Source organism: Choristoneura fumiferana, chromosome 29 (genome assembly GCF_025370935.1).
Source record: "Choristoneura fumiferana chromosome 29, NRCan_CFum_1, whole genome shotgun sequence".
In the NCBI taxonomy this organism is placed as follows: domain Eukaryota; kingdom Metazoa; phylum Arthropoda; class Insecta; order Lepidoptera; family Tortricidae; genus Choristoneura; species Choristoneura fumiferana.
In genome coordinates this window covers 3,171,912-3,189,095 of record NC_133500.1, presented here as the reverse complement: position 1 = coordinate 3,189,095, position 17,184 = coordinate 3,171,912, and the positions used below count along the sequence as shown (strand labels likewise).

The window sequence follows — 17,184 nt, the reverse complement described above, 5'->3', positions numbered from 1 at the left end:
TTTTAGTCTTATCCATGTTCATCTTAAGACCCACCTGTTGAGAGACGATACTGAGGTCACTGAGCATAGTATTGAGCTCCTCCAGCGACTCCGCCATTATGACTATATTTAACCGTGAAATATCTTGTTGGAAGTACGATTTTTTGGTAACGCCAGAGACAATTTTGGTAACGCAGAAGACGCCCAAAGTGTGGGTAAAATAGTTGATTGGCCCAATTTTAACTCGCTGTATCTTCATAATTTTTTGTCTGATTTGTCAATTAGAAAGAATCTACCCTATTTTATGACAGACACTGTAGGTACAAGTCGTCTGTCAGACACAGGCGATGAGTAACAGACTTTTTTTAAAGTTCTCGAATAAACGCGCGTTGGCCTTGCACAAGGCGTAAATCTCTTCATTCGCACACAAAAGCCTGTAACAGAAACCGCGCCAACTCGGTTACTAGCCGCGTTTTTCCGCACTTTTCTTGTTAAAACTCTGATGGCCGATTACATGCATAGTCTGCGAACATTTTCACGCCGTTTTAGCACAAAAATGAGGAAAATGCCGAAGAAACTCGACGAAACTCGATTACAGCCGGCATAAATAACTGATACCACGAATCTTACAAGAAAAAATTTAAGATATTCGTGTGTCGTGGTACTTATATTCGCTAGCTAAACGTAGTGATTATATTCTCTTTGGCAGACGCAATAATGGCCGCTCGTGACGTCAGCGCGGATGATTACAGTACGATTACTTGAAGTTAACATTTGACAGATGGGCGTGCCTTCAGTTAATTTTCAACTTTGAGGTCATACAAATAAAATAGTTTTTACATAATCTGTAAACGTGGGTAGCGGTATACTAAAAATGGCTTTATTTGTATGACGTCAAAGTTGAAAATTGACTGAAGGCACGCTCATCTGTCAAGTGTTAACTCGAATTAATCAAACTGTACTGTACCTACTCGAAAAAATTAGAAAGAAAAAGCTTTATTTCTCGGGTTCCTTATCTGTTGAACATCCCGAAAATTGATTATTAGGTACCTAGTGCCATCCACGAAGATGCGTGATTTTGTCAAAATTAGACATTAATAACATTGTAATAAGAACCACGGCACGCGTCATCGCGAATGACTCTACCTAATAGTTATATATAATAACTAGAATTTGATAATTTGCCCACTCGACTATTGTGACACTAGAGCTGCGCTGAGCGAGGATGGATAAATGAAGTGTTTCTATTGATTTATGAAAAACACATTCCTTGCAACACATCCTCTCACATCTCTGATATGATATGATGGAAACGCAGCCAAATTATCTTGACAGCTACAGGGTACTTAACGTATCGCAAATACTTTGAGACAGAATAATTCCTAAACATTTATGTCGTCGTAACGAAGCGAATCCCTCAAACATTCGGCTTCGGCAACGACTTTCGCGGAGAACAAACAATACTTTAATATTTAAGAGTAGGTACTTACTTTTCCTAAATAAACCGTTCAAAAGACTGCGCAAGTTGATCCGTTTTACTTGTTTGAGGAAAAATGACTTTGGCTTTACCTACGGCTTCTTTTGTGTAACATTGGCTCTGTCATTAGTCATTAGGATTGAAATTCGGAGATTATACCTTCCACTTCTATCTCACTTTCTCTTTTCTACTTTATGCTCTTTTAGTTCTACTATCTACTTCGATTCGGCTACCCGGTAGCCTACACCGTATACTGTTAGGCTGAAAAGAATATGACTCCATAAGGCAACGGTTTATTTTTTTTAATCATTAACATGTCAAGAAGAACAACGAGAACAACATAACAAAGTAAAAGACATAGACAATTGGAATTTATCACTTTTTACAATGTGGTCTAATTTCAAAACCATTTCGAGGAATAATAGGAATCTCTAGGGTTCTCTGGCTTTTCCCACCTCAGGTTTCCCAAATGTTTTATTTGCCAAACTGCTTCATTTGCCAACTCAGGATTTTCTCTGAAACTATATTTTTTCGGAACTTTCATAAAACAAACCTAACCTAACCTACTGTCTATAAAAGCATAAGAAAATACGAGTACATTGAGAAAATTTGGCAAATAAAACATTTGGCAAACAATAATTCTGCGAAAAGGCAGAACCCGTTCTGGGTAAATCCGAGTGCGTTAGAGTTAGACAATAAAGCCTCTAGATCGGAGTTGATCATTTTATTGTACTGTCATTACAGGCCTGTAGCTAATGGCCATAAACCTACATCGGGGGTTGTAAACTTTAATAACGGTTTATTCATTTTCAATGTAGGTTAGTGACTTTGTTAGTAGATTAATATGGAAGGAACGTTACCTATATCGATTTCTTGTTAAAACAGACTTCTTGGTGAGGATTTTGTATTAGTATTTCTTCCCATTAGTTTTTTAGGATTCCGTATTAGCCTGGCAAAAACCGAACCCTTATAGTTTCGCCATGTCTGTCTGTCTGTCCGTCCGCGGCTTTGTTCAGAGACTATCAGAGCTAGAAAGCTGTAATTTTGCACGATATATAAGTAGCGACTGCCGACAAAATGGTAAAAAAAATAAGCGACAAGGCCGCCTATTGCCGCTCCGTCTTACGTCAATGTCGTAAAATTTCCAGTGTCGAAATTGCGTCCACATCGTAAGCGGTCCATGTCTTACATCGTCTAAGTCGTGCCACGTCCTAGTCTCGGGTGGTCCAAATCGCGAAATGTCAAAGTAGTAAATGTCAATCTTTACTAATGTCTATGTCTCGGACGGTCAAATCGCGAAATGTCAAAGTAGTAAAATGTCCAATCTTTACTGCTTACCTTGTAATTCTGTCTGTATCGTTTACTGTTTGTGGTGTACAATAAAGAGTCATTGTCAATTAAAACACCTCCCATAAACGTAAAGTGGAGGAGATTTTATCAAATTTACAAGGAAAACTATAACAGCTAAGTTTGCTTGAGAATTATTAGTAGTTTAAGAGTTGGTAAATAGCAGCCTACCTAAGGTATAATAAATTTTCTCAAACTTGGAAGATTAATTACAGAATACAAAATTCTTAGAGAAATATTACTTGACTTTTGCGAAACGGCTACGGAATCCTATCTTGGGCGTGCCTGACACGCTCTTGACCGGTTTTTATCTAGACGAAATGTATCTACTTCTACTCTCATCGTATATTATCATTTACTATACTAATATGATGTTTTTTTAGGGTTCCGGAGCCAAAATGGCAAAAACGGAACCCTTATAGTTTCGCCATGTCTGTCTGTCTGTCGGTCTGTCTGTATGTCTGTCCGTCCGTCCGCGGCTTTGCTCAGGGACTATCAATGCTAGAAAGCTGTAATTTTGCACGGTTACATGTGTAAACTATGCCGACAAAATGATACAATAAAAAATTAAAAAAAATTTTTTTTAGGGTACCTCCAATAGACGTAAAGTGGGGGTGATTTTTTTTCTGATCCAACCCTATAGTGTGGGGTTCGTTGCATTGGTCTTTAAAAACCATTATGGGTTTGCAAAGACGATTTTTCGATTTAGTTATAATTTTCATTAAAATTACAATTAGAGATTATGACTAAGTCTCAACCCATTTGATTAACGTTCTTAACCCATTTGAATAAAGGTCTAACGAAGCGGTAAATTCAACGACATGCTAAAACATAATAATTATGCATAAGTAATTAATTACTTCCAATTACTTAGTATTCATTAGTAATTGTCTAATTTGTGGCTGTTCTCACCTATTAATACATGAGCAAATATCATACCACAGGTTATTGCCGGACTGTGTCGACGTGTGGATTCTACACAACATTCTGTTTTATATATCTTACATTGCGGTAAGTTTCTCTAAGGCAGTATTTAGTAACTTATATCAACCGTAGGACGTCTACTGTTGGACATAGAGGCCTATGGGAAGAGTTGCTTCGGTTGGAAGCGGCCTGCATCCACCGTGAACCCACGGCTTTAACCAGGTCATCCGTCCATCTCGTTGGTGGACGTCCTACGCTCCGCTTGCCGATCCACGCTCTCTATTCGAGAACTTCTCGGCCCCAACGGCCGTTCTCCGTGCTATATGGCCTACCGTTTCCCATTTCAACGATTGCTTGGCTATGTCGGTGACCCTCGTAGTGGGCTGCCACTCCTCTAACTTCGTGCAACTTCTCTAAACACTTTCCGATCACGATAGCTTCTAGGGGTTGTCACAGTCTTTCCTTGCAATTTGACCGAAATATTCCAGAACTCTGCACAGACTTCGGATGACAGTCGAGAGGAGACTGAGTTTTGCAATATGGCGACGTTAGTCTGAAATGCTGTCCTAGGGACACGGAGCATCTTTCTCTAGCCTATTCCCGTCGCCACGATGGTCAGCTTACCCGCCATTAGCAGACCTCGGACGTTCGAAGCGCCAATTGGCATTTTTACTTTAACGCATTCACTGCCACCGACGCATATATGCGTTTTCGGAACTTCGCCCAGTGCCGCTGTCATAATTATTCATACATTTTGAACGCACATGTGCGTCGGTGCACCTGTGGAAGTCAGGTGGCAGTGAATACATTAAATGGCGCATTTTTTTTTCAGAATTATGTAATCCTAGGTTCTCCTTGCTCAGAATCAAGAGCACTATTGATTTTGACGAAGATAAAAACGTCCTCAATTTTCAATAAAAAAATTATGTGTCCATTTCGTAACGGCCCATATAAAACTGTATGAAAAAAAAGTCACAACTGGCAAAAAAATTTAGGGACACTTCTTCGTGTAAAATCTAAATCAATAGTGCTCGTGATTCTGAGTAAGGAGAACCCAGAATTACCTAATTCTGAAAAAAAATTGCACCATTTAAAGTAAAAATGCCCCATAATACGATGATGGGGTCGCATTGAGATCTACACGACAATGCAATACAATATTTAACTCTGTATTGAACACTACAGACAGATTTGACAGGTTTGTAGGTAGATTTGTATTTAACTTGTAAGCGTAAGAGTAAGCTAAGCAGTACCCACAGAAAACACATGTAGGTATAATTATAGAGATTTTTTAAATCTTAATAAATTTAATAAATAATATTGTAGGTGAGTATAAAACAATTTTATTTTACAAATGTGATGAAAAAATTGTATGTCGCACGGGCGGTTCTAAAATTACGAACATCGACTCATTAAAGCTCTGTCTTCGATTTCGGGCTTCTAATAGACTCTCGTTCGTAATTCCTTATTTACCGCCCCTAAGAGACAATGTACTATTGTAACTTTGGCCGAATCAATATCTTTGTAGATGACTGTACAATTGTTGTCCACAGGTTAAAGATACCTTATGGCAAATTACGAGGGGATGGACTTTCTTAACAACACAAGTACTTCTACGTCTGAACCCTTCAAGAACACCTATCTGATCCAAATACCTGAAGTACTGAAGAACTTTAAGAGTCACGTCGACATTCCTTCCGAATATCCCGGAGTCATTGCATCCAAAACGGATGACTTTTGTACATCACATGCAGCTACTTATTTGAATGTGACATGTCAGATTCCTATTGACTATGCATTGGTTATGTATGGGTAAGTTTACCTACAGAACCTCATTTACGAAAAAAAATCCTTATTGGCTTTCGGACATTGTCGGCAAAAACATGACCCTTTTAGTACAAGATCACTTTGTTGTCCTTTCGTCAGTTTGTCTGTTAATATAATTTTTCCTCAGAAACACTTGGATGTAGAACCTAAGCTGAAATTATAAATACTCAAGTCTACTACCCTTCGGAGCAGTGAAAGCATAAATTTTCTAAGTCATCATAATAAAAATATACAGTCATTAAACAAGGTGTTTCCATACAAAGTGCCCGGGAACCAAAACGCTTCCAGTCCTTCCAACTGTCATAGATACTTGAGATTCGATATGAATACAACTATGTAATAAGAAAAGTCTGAAATCTTAATTTTTATGTCTGTCTGTCTAGTCAATAATCAATCTAAAATGTCCCTAACAGCATACGTTTTGTTTAGGACCTGAGCTCTGTGTATAGTATATCCTTCCCTCAGGTACATCGCCCCGTTTCTCCTGGTGCTAACAGTGGTCGCCAACACCCTCATAGTGGCGGTCCTCTCCCGGCCTCACATGAGGTCGCCTACAAACGTGATCCTAATGGCAATGGCATTATGCGACATGCTCACCACGCTGTTTCCCGCCCCGTGGAACTTTTACATGTACACTTTAGGGAACCACTATAAGCCGCTGGGACCCGTGGCTATTTGTACGACTTGGAAATATATGACACACGTAAGTTACTTTCCTGAATATACCTTCATGTGTATTGGAGTGTCCCAAGTATTGCAATGAAGCCTGGATTAAGACACTTGCTGACAAGAGACTAAAGCTAGACACTACAAGACTTCAATGGACACTTTTGCAAATTTTCCACCCAGAAAAGATTATTCTCGGTCCTTCTACATTACCCAGCGTTAAAGATTAGGTACACATCGGTCTTCGGAAAAAGACAATTGGCTGTTCACGACGATTTCCGAACACTGGCGACCGTCCATCAATCATCGTATTTATTAAGTGACGTTTTATATCAAATAAATACTGCACCTTTATGGACTTAATTAGTTTACGCATAGTTTACGTCAAATTAATGACACGTAAACTTGCAACCTTTCTTGCTGTTGCAATCTTGCACCTACTAGAAAAAAAAAATCCTCTTTTTCCTAAAGATGCCATCGTACAATTTAAAGGTTTGAGGGTTTCAACAACTCTTTATTATATATTTTCATCTAAATGCGTCTGTAATCGTACTCTATTGCACCTGTACAACGACTGACGAACGTCACATAAGACCTTGTACTATTATCTATTCTGTGACATAAGTAGTGTGTGACAACGCTCTACGAAGCTGAAATTAGCTGAGTCTCTTTCCAAAGACCGATGTGCAATTTTTATAGCCGGGTACTGTACAGTCCATACACTGGAGTTAGAAATTTGGGTGACACTCTTTCCCGGCCCGGATAACACCGACATGGAAATACCGGACCTGTTTTTTGTGTAGGTACACGCCCATGGAAACTGACAGGAGCTTCTATGGGCGTGTACACGAAAAACAGGGTCGGTATTATCCGGGCCGGGAAAGAGTGTCACCCAGAAATTTGAAATTTGACAGTTTGTAGAGGTGCAATAAGAATTACAATTACTCCTGAACTTATTGACATCGATTACACGCTCATTTTGGCGTCATTTCAGTCCATCATTCTGGTCGTAATGGTGACAGAATTACCGTGTAAGTGTAACCTTCTAGTACTGACAGACTGATGCTCTAGAGTGATGAAAATTTTATGTAGGTATTCATTAATTATCGTCAGTAGTGTATTACTGGGCTTTCAGGACTGAATTTGTTAATCGTTATCCCCAGGTATAATTCAGACGACGTATCAGAACAAATTCTGCTCTGAAAAGCCCAATAAAACACTAGATACTTTCTTCAATCCGTTCTGAATGATCGAAAACCGATGATGGACTTAACTAACGCCAGTATGCTTAGTGTATTTTCCCGTTCACAAAATACGTCTCGATCGCGTTCGCGTTAAAATCTCAATTTGTATGGAAACACGGACAGCGCCTCTAGCGGAAAGTTTGCGCAACAACTTCTGTGAGTGTAGGTTTGCTACATAAAATTATTTCGTCTGCGTATCGTAACGAAAACGGGCAACGCCGCACCGTGGACATGTGGCGGCTACGTATCGACGATCGAACGCTCGCTTTACGTCTTCGAATAGTAAACGAATGTTTTGTGAAAACGCCACACTAGAGGCACTGAATGGACGTGTAACCGATGTCTAAGACTCTAAGGCGTTATTACACAAAATGGTTCTTAGGTTTATGTAGCAGCCTGGTAAAACCGTGGCAAAATTTACGCATGATTTGATGATGATTTTATTAATTCTGAAATTCTAATAGCTATTTAGTTGTAGGTTTTAACATAATTTATTTCATTGTATAAATTTAGACATAGCGGTAACATAATCATAATTAAACTATTGTTAATCTGTATTCACACTCGCAGACTACCAAGTTACAGGCTCAGCCTAGTTTGGAGTCTGACGGAAAATTTTAACATTATGTATTAAGTGTTTTTGCCAAATAAATAAATAAATAAATGACAAACGTGAGTTTCTCCGTGTCATGGAGCTGTATATACAGTGCTGCTTCCCTAAAGCCTAACACACATAGACGAAGGGTGCGGGTCGTGCGCAGGTCCGCGACGGGCGTATTTACATGGCGGTATATTTACCGTCGCGGCTCCGCGCATGACCCGTACCCGTCGTCTGTATGTGTTGGGCTACGCTTAAGTAATTTGTGTTTTGGTCTGCAGGGAATCCCGCATTTGTTCCACACGGCCAGCGTCTGGATGACGCTGGCGCTGGCCGTCCACCAATACATATGCGTCTGCCACACACCCCTCGCCAGGACTTGGTAAAAAATTAGTTATTATTACACCCGCAACTGAAACGCGTAAACTATCCATAGTTTCCTGAGTAAAAAATAATAATATTTTATTCCCGTACACGTACTTTTTCTTTTGTCAATGTAGCGACTCCTAGCGCCATCTAGTGAGCAACAATAGAAACTCCAACTAATGTTCTACATCGCGGTATCGAAGTTTCTCAACTCGGACGCATAATACAAGTTCCGACGCTCTTCCTTCGGACTTCGATCCCCAGGCATAACACCTGCCTGGAGAGAGATCTCTCTCTATTGGAGCCTCCCCCCACATTGAAGGCCCCGACAATGGACAAAAAAAACGCAACCTTCGAAGACATGCAAGACAAGGACTTCGGTCCCCAGGCATAACACCTGCCTGGAGAGAGATCTCTCTATTGGAGCCTCCCCCCACATTGGTGACCCCGACAATGGACACAAACGCAGCCTTCGCAGACATCCAAGACGAAGACGCAGTCTCACAGCAGGCCAGACTAACCACACCGTGCACACAGTGTGACAACCTCAACTCAACGCAGCTCACCGCAGCTCACCACAGCTCAACACAGCTCACGCAGCTCAACGCAACTCAACTTAACGCTCGCCAACAAGGCTCCGAGCAACACACTCAAGCAACTGGCACCTGCAAGCGCCCACATGACGACGCACAGACTGCACCGCACTCCACGCCGACCACCGGTTTAAAAAGACCATGTTCTACACCGCGCTATCGAAGTTTCTCAACTCGGACGCATAATACAAGTTCCGGCGCTCTTCCTTCGGACTTCGGTCCCCAGGCATAACACCTGCCTGGAGAGAGATATCTCTATTGGAGCCGAGTGCCATCTATTTGACATACTTTTTAATGCCCGAAACTGATTATGCATAACAGGTTTCGCATAATTTATTAACGCCGAATCTTAAACTTGCCGAAATTTATATCGGCATAATTCTGTATAAGCCCAATAATGGTTTACCCGAATTTATTTTAGCATAATATTAACATGGCTGAATTTTATTATGCATAATCTTGTTTAGCATATATGTAATTTAGCCGAATTTTGATAGGCCGAAATCCTGTCCAAATCTATGTCCGAAAATAAATTACCTTATTACTCTTGATGACTAGAAAAATAGGTTATTAAGGTCAGAATTGTATTTGTAATGGAACGAACAGCCACCAGTAAAAGAGGCACGGGCATAAAGAAGGGGGACGGGGGGCGAAGCCTCCCGCAAGGGGGCTCGGGGGCAGAGCCCCCCGCATGTAAAAACAAACATAATCGTACGGCTTTTGAAAAAATAAAGAATATTCGATACTTGGATAGGCGAAACAGTAAAGGGGGGGGCGAAGCCCACCACAAGGGGGGCTCGGGGGGCGGAGCCCCCCGCAATAAAGAAAACCCAGGTAAAGTGATTGCTCAAGTGTAGGTTAGGTTAGGTTAGTATTTTGTCAAGGCGCAAAGCGCCTTAACTAGGTGGAATAGGAGCTCCGGGAAGCGGAACTATGCGAAAGTAACTTTCTGCGTAACTAATTTATGCGTAAGTAATTTTCTGCCTAAACAATTATTCGGAATTCACAAATTATGCGTAAAGCCCATTCGGCTTAAATTGGTTTTGCTATGCGTAAGAGAATTCTGCATAAACTGTTATGCGAAAACAGTTTCGGTATAAATACTATTATGCGTAAACAGATTATGCAAAATAGAATTTTGACATAAAAAATATGCGTAAACAAGGGGAAGCATTGGAGCCTCCCCCCACATCAATCAAACAAAAAATGGCAAAGATGAAGAGGTCAGTGCCGTCACTCTACCCTGAAAAGTGTCGCACAACGTGACGCACGCGACAATTTAAACGGCTATATTATGTCCATATTTTTTTTATTGACTAAAGAAAAATTACGTAAGTATCCAATATTTTCTGGTGCTTAGGTAATCTGACTAATTAAATTCGAATTGACATTTTGGTAACACACATCCCTTTTGGTTGCCTATGAAACAAGCGAAACAAGCTACGCCTAGAGTAGGAGCCATTGTACACAAGTACATAACACATCTGGAATAACGGTGCTAAGTACAGTCGAACAAATTGAATCATGACCCAGGTTGTTGTTGTAACCCCCTGACTTATTTTTAATGTAATTAATAATTATTATTTAATTTGTATTTATTTTTATTTTTATTTTTTTTTCTTCGTATTTTAAATTTAATCGTATCGTAGTTCTAAAATCGGACAAGTTAAAATAAATAGTAAATGTGGTATGTAATTTTACTGCGGACAAGTAAAAAGGAAATTTGGCCATGTGATCGTCTAGTGTCCTACGTTGTGAATAGTAAACCAACCTCGTTTAGTAGAAATAAGGGATGTCTATCAATAAAAACGAACTAACTAATAAACTCTGATGAATAAAGAACAAACTCACTAAACGTAAATGGAACAGAATAACTAAGTAATAGGAATGACTGTCACTATTTATACAAATTTAAATGTCTGTTAAAATTGTAAAGAAAAGGTTATATAATGAAAAATAAGCAATTATGTCTTGTGTCAAGGCTAGGGCCCACCTCCGCCCTGGAGTTTTCTCCCTGGCTATTTACCAGTAGCTGTGTCTCTCGTTCCAAAGACCCTAAGAGACTCCAACACGAGACAGTTGAGTTTACTTGTCAAGAGTCGGTAAGTTACGTAATGTCATTCAAAGGGGAAAGAGGACGCAAGAAACCAGGTTTACTAGGTCTCTAATTGCCCTATGCTGACCTTTCATATAGGTTCAGGAGGAAAACTACTTTAATAGTTATTTGGGTGTTTCTTAATTTTACTAAACGCGTTTAATTATTTATTTAAAATGTTCAAATCAACCCTGGTTTCTAATTTAAGGGGATCTAAGAGTTGCAAAATATATACACCCAATTCAACTCAAAGTTGAGCAATTAATAAAACAATAATATTCTCACAATTAAGTTCAAAGTTTAAGATAATTTCAGTCAGTAATCTGTCATTAACTGAGACTGACTTGTATTTGCGTATGATTTGCAAGTTGCCTTGTAATAAAATAATAATCAGTCGTTGACCAAAAAATATTTATTATATAAGTGTCAGAAGTAGTTATTCTTCCCATGGTTTGGTAAAGATAACTGTGGATCACTTTTGGTCGTATCCTGATTTAATTCTTAGTGAAAATTGATAAGTATTATTTACATGAATCATTCTTAGCAAATGACAGATTTAAAAAGTAAGTTAAATGTAATAACAAAACCAAGTGATTAAATAAGTAGAAATAATAATCATGGCCCTCCTTTTTGATAAAAGTCGGGCAGTTTAATGGATGTCCTATCAATTCAACGTAATAAAACTAAGTTTTAGTCAAACACTATCAAATACAGTTAAATTCTAAACCCCAATAAAACAAATTAACCGCCTATCAAAACCTATAAATCTAGCTAAACTGCACTATTCTAATAAGAACCTTGAGGTGAAGCCTCGTAGTTTTCCGAGGTGCAATGGAAAACTACCCTAGACTAAACTAAGGGAGCGAGGCGGCCAACCTCTGTCTAGCTATAAACACCTAATCCTAGGCCAACAAGGCCTCAACCTCATTCGCGACCGTAGTCAGGGATGCTCCTGAGGTAGGACAGAGAGATATGTTTGGAATATATAAATATATAGATAAGACCAGCACCACCGATCTTACATGCACTGACCCAGCAGATACACCAAGACCGGGTACGCGCTGTGGGATAGTAACTCGACTGTCAGTTAAGACAAATATAAATCGAGTGCCAGGTCGAATCCCAACGCCTGATCCCGTCCTTTCGGACGTTAAATCTCCACACTGTCGTATAGCACCGTTAGGTTTCAGGTGAGGAGACCGGGAACCTCGTCCCGTACAGTCCCTACTTTAAGCAGATACAAAAACTAACAAACTAACGTATTCTATAATCGCAAATTCCAGAAAGTTTAGAAGGTAATGAGGAATGGCCCCGGAGAGTCGCCCCGTGCAGCCAAGGTAGGATGGTTAAAAGGAATGGCTCCGGAGAGTCGCCCCGTGCGGCCAAGGTAAAGGATAAAAGGAAATCACCAGAACTTGCGAACACAGAACACGAAATAACCAAAATAATTGTAAACTCTAACAATTAAACACTATTTTTTGAAATGAACGCACAACAACTAATTATTGAATTAATTAATTAAAATAAAGTGTGAGCCGGTCTCACTTACTTAGACAAAAACTTCTGCTTAAAGAACTCGCGTATTCGAACGAAAAAGAACAACTGATCTCTCTCCTGCCCAAAGCAGTTCTATTTATATCCTTACAATGCAATCTACGAAATTCGATCAATTCGTGCAACTCTTGAAACCTCTTAAACTCAAGCAGCCTACGCAGCTACTGAAGTTACAGCAGCAAAATGCCCGTGCAACCCAGGCAACTCGGTATGCTTCCGAAATCAACGCAATCCTACATAGTAGCAACAAGAAGAGTAGGCCAACTCTAGTAAACGAAACGAACGTAACTGTGTGTTGTTCAGTCTAATCGTTATCACGAGCTTTTAACTTAACTAAAGTGATATAATTTTCTTATTATATGTATAAGTAAATAATATATTATACTACAAGTTACTTATAATATATTGGCATCCACATCTCGTTTCGCAATAGTTTTGTGAAATATGTGTAAGTATTGATTTAATATGAAAAACATGCTCCATTTGTTAACATAAATATTTGTTTAACAGTATACAACGGGGAAGCTAGGTAAAACAGCGTACTGTCCTATTGTTGCAACTATAACATTTTTCTACCACTTGAGGTCATATCGGTCCTTCAAGTTCTCAGCGTGGGATTGTTTAAAATCCCATAAAATGTGTTAATTTATTATGTCTTAGTTAACAAGACTTTCCTCGTGGCTTTGTCCGAGCTAAAATAAATATAGATTATTTGTGTTTAATAAACTCATAATAATATAATATAATTAATTATATTTGTGAATTTGACCGATGTGAAGGCTTGAACCGGTACATTGTCTAAAAAAATACTGTATACTGTGTACAAAATTGAAATGCCTAAAAACAAAAAAAAAAATACAAAAAAAAAAAATTCCCGTGTGGCCGATACCTATGCTACGCCACTGCTCGTAGTGCGAGTCCAACCCGCATTCAATGGCGCCGTAAAGGGGGGCGGAGGGGGCGGTCCGCCCCGTCCGCCCCGTGTGCCAAGGGGTGACAACGAGTTCAAACTTTATAAAATCTTACTCAAGGTCCACTATTATCCAAGGACGACATTTTCAACAGGTGCACGATGCCGCGTGTCGTGAAGTGCCTGGTCTGCATCAGCGTGATGGCTTTCCTGTACGCACTCCCAATATTCATGGAGCAGCGCATTGTGTCGCACATAACTGTGTGGAGTGGACATTTTGAAGAAGTTTGCAAAGTAGGTCGGCTCTTTTTTAAATCTTTGATCTTTTATTCCATATAAGGGCCTACGCACGCTAGCTGACGCGGTTTGCACGGAGTAGGTGGACGCCTGTTGAAAAACAGTATGAGCAGACTTAATGCGCGCGTCGCGTCGCGTGCATAGAATTGTACCCGGCGATAAAGCTTGCACTGCACATCGGTGAACTAAAAGAATTTCCTTGCTCACCCGCGACCTTACGATAGCTAAGCTTTTGCAAAATATGCGTGTTCGTGCAGTTCCTCCACCTCCACACTGTAAGAACACACACAAATCACACAAACCCATCTATCAACACCACCACACCACACTGCCACACACACACCACACACACTGCACACACACACACACATGCCATGCAAGGCATGTGCATGCTGCACTGCACATGCCTTGACAGTAAATCAATAAAAATCAAGGTAGTTTTGTTTTGTTTGATAAAATATAGGTGGGTACTTGGGGAGTTACAGTGACAAATTAAAAGGGTGGTTGTGGTTTGTTAGTCTGACAACTGGTAGCATGGTGTACGGTTGTGTTACTCTGAGGATGAGCTCTGGTTGAGTTCGAAACGCGTCAGTGTGGTGTGGTGGTGGTGATGGATGAGTTTGTGTGATTTGTGTGTGTTCTTACAGTATGGAGGTGGAGGAACTGCATGAACACGTATATTTTGCATAAGCTTAGCTTTCGTAAGGTCGCGGGTGAGCAAGGAAATTCTTTTAGTTCATTGATATGGACCTCCGCAAATTAACGCCTGATTCAATAAATTCTGCACATCAGTCTTCGGAAAAAGACAATTGGCTGTTCACGACGATTTCCGAACACTGGCGAGTCCATCAATCATCATATTTATTAAGTGATGTTTTATATCAAATAAATACTGTACCTTTATGGACTTAATTAGTTTACGTCAAATTAACTCGTCAAAACTTTGGATATCTATAGAGCTGTTACAACTACTAGAAAAAGGATAGTTCCCTCTTTTTCCTAAAGTTGCCATCGTACAATTTAAAGTTTTGGGGGGTTAACTAGCGATGCTACCTAATTTTTTTCTGTTCCAGTTGGAAGTGCCTCCATGGGGTGCGTACAATCTCCATCGACGCCTACTACACCACACGTTATATGTTCAGTGTCCTCTTCGTCCATCTCATCCCTTGCACTTCCCTAGTAGTCCTTAACATCCTTCTCATCAGAGCCATGAAAACTGCCAAGCTGAACCGACAGAAACTCTTCAAGGCTAATAGAAAAGCTGATTCGCAAAGGCTTAGAGACTCCGTCAACACCACGTGGATGTTAATAGCCATTCTCACTGTCTATCTACTTGCGGGTTTACCTGTAGCTATTGTTACAGTACTTCACGTAGTGTCTGTTACTGTTACCGACTTTTTGGACTACAGTTTTGCGAACAAGCTCATTTTGTTCACAAATTTTTTCGTTTTCTTCTTCTTTCCCGTGAACTTTGTGATCTACTCTACCATGTCGCGGCAGTTTAGAGAAACATTCAAGGGTTTCTTTATAAAGAGCGATGTTAGTACTAGTACAGTCGAGAGCGGAAAGACAACAGAGCTTACAATTTAAAGATTTTTTTTGCTGACTCAGCCAATGTTCTGTCGACTGTTCTTGTAATGTCATTTAATTTAATCTACACGTCAAATTTATGAAATAAATAAGCATACAATTTACACATTAAATTGTAATTAACGAATTTTTCTTAGAGGCTACCCAAAGTTTTCATCGATTTTTGACAAGTTTTGAATCGTATCTCCTACTTTTGCACTGCAGTTAGAATTATAAGTCAAACGGCTATCGATTCTTCAATCTTTTATCTCCATTTTTGTCTACCGGATTTTTTTAAAAATGAAACTTAATTTTGTATGATTTTTTTAAACATTAAGTATCTAAAAAAACACTTATTTCGTATCTCTATTGACGTGAAAGATCTAACATATACGAAATCTACATATTTGGGCTCGTCTTTGACGTCTCTAAAAACGTGTCTAGGGTTTTCATTTGAAACTAATTAACACATAAGTTATGGCCAGAAAACCACGTTTTTGGCCTAAAATTGTTCAACTTTGATGCCAAATATCTCGAAGACAATGAACTTTGAAGTAAATATGGGATACTATATTGCTTAAAGCCGTTGTTGTTAATATAATAAGCTACAAAAAATATTAGAAAACTAAGGAATTCAGATCGAAGGTCATTGGGGCATGGGATCCCCTTAATAATTTTCATAACAAAACGGACACATCCATACAATATTTTTGGGACACATCTGGAGACCCTGTTTTTTCAGCTCGGAATTAGGACTGAGTCTACCTCCCAAATTTTTTTGACATCGGATAGATATGCCCATTGCACCTAATAGACAGACAAACAGCTTAAATGGTTAGGTAGGTAGGTATATACAAGAATCGGAATAAAATTAACTTGAATTTGTTAGCGGCTGTATTTTTGACCTTAGAGCAAGGGGCGGCATGGCGGACCGCCATCGGGCCGCGGACCGTCGATGTCACTATTCACACTAATTTAGGTAGGTACCTACATAGCTACTTATTTTGTATAGTGTATACGACATTACTTATTTGCATATAAATAAATTAAACCTTATCACAAACAAATTTTAAACAGCATTCTCGGACCATAATAATTAAAAGCCGACCCCTGCCTTAGAGTCTTAGACAGGTGCTAAGGCTTAGACAGAAGACAGGTAGATGTAGAGGAACCCTCAGTGCGCGTCACGCACTTAGCCAGTTGTATGACAGTTCTTGCATCAGAAAAAAAAAAGTCTCATTAACATTAATATTTAAAAAAATGAAGTTGATCTTTGCTGTGTTTTAATCTCTAAAAATATAAATAATATAAATCATTATTCATTTAGGCAAAAGTTGGTATTATGTTGGGAAAATAAGACATTGGGTATTATACTACCTACCATCTATAATTATAACAAATTTTAATACTCTCGTCTGGTGAATTTGCGGTTTTATTTCAGCGCCATCTAACGGAGAATTTGTAAACTGCTATATTTCTATGGTGGCGTACAATTTGAACAAACCGCTGTTGATTACGTACGGTATAACTGAAGCCAATTTGCAAGTTCAGGAAACTAGCAACAGATGGCAGTTCTCGATATGAACCATAGAGTACTTTATACATATACTGAAAATATGAACGACGTGTCGTCACAGAAGAAGTAATAGTACAAGTACAGAAGGTTCTCTCTTTTGTTGACAAAAGCCGCCATTTTATTATGCCTACGTAATTTTTGTTAGCAAAATCACCGCGCACC

The 17,184-nt window shown here is 39.3% G+C and overlaps 1 pseudogene; it reads left to right on the top strand.

Annotated features, from left to right (window-relative positions):
• The first annotated feature begins 3,763 nt into the window (after nt 1–3,763).
• On the top strand, nt 3,764–15,532 carry LOC141444126 (sex peptide receptor-like; annotated as a pseudogene).
• The last annotated feature ends 1,652 nt before the right edge of the window (nt 15,533–17,184 follow it).